The following is a 2,839-nucleotide window of genomic DNA, read 5'->3' on the forward strand; positions in this document are numbered from 1 at the left end:
TTAGGACTCTCTCGGTGTTGCCAGACGTTACTGTCTTTGGACAGTTTCGCTTATAGTGTCCGACCTCTCCACAGCTGTAGCAGGTTTGACCGATACCAGCTCCGGAAGCTTGACTAGTTGACGGGGTTGGGCTTTTGCAGGTTCGTGCAAGGTGACCTTCCTGGCCACAACTTCTACAGAACTTTACACGACAAGGGCCAGGGATGCGATGGTGGTAGTTACATCGGTCACACCACGGGAGGATACCGGCATATCCGGTGACAGGTACTTAGGATGTGGAATTTACAACAGAAACAGCAGAAGGAATAGTGGCAGCGTGGACTGCCACTATTTGCTGTTTCTTCGAGGGTTCTGGGGAAGGCTGACTCTTCTTCTTCTTTCTCCAAAACTTTCTTTTCTCACCACTCTTTTCTATTGGCTCGGGAGTGGTGTCTGCTTCTTCTTGGTTATCATTGTGATCGATCAGGGTTTTCACGAGACATTTAGCGATGTCATAGCTATCCGGCTTTGCTGCTATAACATTCCCTTTTGTTGGCTGGGTTAATCCCCAGATGAACCTTTCTACCTTTTTACTCTCCGGGGTAACCATTCCCGGACAGAGAAGTGCCAAGTCATCAAACCTTGAAGTGTAAGCGGCGATATCGGAACCTTTCATCTTCAGGTTCCATAGCTCATGTTCCAGTTTCTGGATTTCACCCCGAGGGCAATACTCCGCACGTAGTAGTTCCTTCATAACTTCCCATCCCATAGCATTGGATACAGGTAAAGCCATGGATTTGACTCGGCCGTTCCACCAAGTCAAAGCCTTATCGGTGAGCGTACAGGCGGCAAATTTTACCTTATCAGATTCCGAACAGGCACAAATCTCGAAGATAGATTCGATTTTCTCTAACCACTGAGTTAGAGCAATGACACCCCCTGTGCCATCGAAGAATGTCGGTTTTGCGTTCATGAAGTCTTTATAGGAACACTCCTTCCGGTGTCCCTGATTACCTTCTTGGTTTTGGTTTTGGGAACCACCTCCTGAACCGTTGGGGTTTAGTTGAGGTAGGAGAGCTGATATGGTGGCAGAAATGGTTGCCTGAAGTGTTTCTAGATCGATTTGAAGAGGAGGTGGTGGCGGCGGAGGGTTGTTGGTGTTCTTTGAGTTGGGTCTTTTCCTAGGAGGCATTTTGATCCAAAAAGATCAGGAAAGAGAGGATCATAAGTCCTCTGAATTGAATCAAGAGATATGGATCAAGGGATATCACATCGAGACAGATATAACATTATATTAAGCGATAAAGCAGGAAAGAGTTATCAAGGCAGAATATTTTATCGCTAGAGGAATGATCAAGGAACAACACGTATACGAGGATTTCTACAAAGGATCGGCTCGAGAAATACTCCCATAGTATTTCATGGTTCGCTGCAGCGATGACTCATTGTTTGGGATATTAGGTAAGTTTTAGGTATGCTACGTACCACAGTCACTCCCAAGCACATGTTGGCCGCGTCTCGAATGAATATATTTGGCCAGGCTATATTGATCCTATACACGACTACATAACTGCCCAGGTTTAACCGCAGCGTACAACACCCATTTACTTATATTTTGTTCTACTTGTAGTTACGGATCTCGACGGTCGGTATACTTGTATACTTTAGAAAATACTTATATTCATAGAGTATACTTTTAGTTCAGAGCACTTAGGCCCTTTAATGTTTATAGTCTTATACCATGTAAGCTTTGGTATACCAGTTCACTATAAACAAGGGCTCTGATACCAATCTGTCACACCCCGAAAACCAAAGGCGGAAACATTTCCGGGGTTGACTCCACGTTGAGTATCAAATCCAATGCACATAGTAAAGCAGTAATCACAAAACATTACATTACATAATATTGATTACATCTGTTTGAAAGTAAAGTTGTACAAGTGTTTTACATATGTAATATAAACAAAAGTAAAGACGAGTCCTCGGAACGCTCCGTCTTCTCCAAAAGGTGGCGGTGTACATGTCTAACGCTGACCTGAGAATACAAGCGGTTTGAAAATCAGCATAATGCTCATGAGTTCATAAGCGGTTTAGTTTTGAAAAGATCGAGTTTCCTTTGTTACAATTTCGAAAACGGTTGGTTATGTCATTCCAGGAAAATCCCATATTTTCCTTATAGTTTTAGTTATTCGTTTGTTAATTTATCCGTTTATGAGTTGATGTGCTACCCAGGAAAATCCCATATTTTCCTATGTGTTGATTTGTCTATTTGTATTTAAGTTCGTTACTGGTTGTTATGTTATCCCAGGAAAATCCCATATTTTCCTATGTGTTGAGTTGGTTCTTAGGTTTGATTTCGAAGTACTAGTATTTACCAGATGTGTATAGTATTAGTTAAGTATTCTAAACCCTTAGTTATTCTACATTAGAATGACTATTATCTACTAACTTAGTTGTATTTTCGAATATTTGGAATCACACAGAAGCATACATTACAGTATTTTTGAAGTTCTGTTGAGTTCCAAAAGAGTACATTAGTTGTATAATCGAAGCTCTGTCAACATTTTGAGGCGGATATATTCGAAACTCAGAAGAGGTCCAGAGGCGTATTTTCGTATTTAATTCGAAGCTCTGGTGACACTCAAGGGGTACACTAGCTGTATGTTCGAAGTCTTGGTGTCATCCAAAGGCGTTAATTCGCATTCGTATTCCTATTTCTAATCGTATTCGTACTATGCTATTGGTTAGATTCGTATTCGTATTCGTTCTATCCTATTACTTATATTCGTATTCGCATTCGTATTCGTACTAACCTATTAGTTATATTCGTATTCGTTCTATCCTATTAGTTATATTCGTA

The sequence above is a fragment of the Lactuca serriola genome, chromosome 5 (assembly GCF_051521515.1).
Source record: "Lactuca serriola cultivar US96UC23 chromosome 5, Lser_US96UC23_V15, whole genome shotgun sequence".
Taxonomy (NCBI): domain Eukaryota; kingdom Viridiplantae; phylum Streptophyta; class Magnoliopsida; order Asterales; family Asteraceae; genus Lactuca; species Lactuca serriola.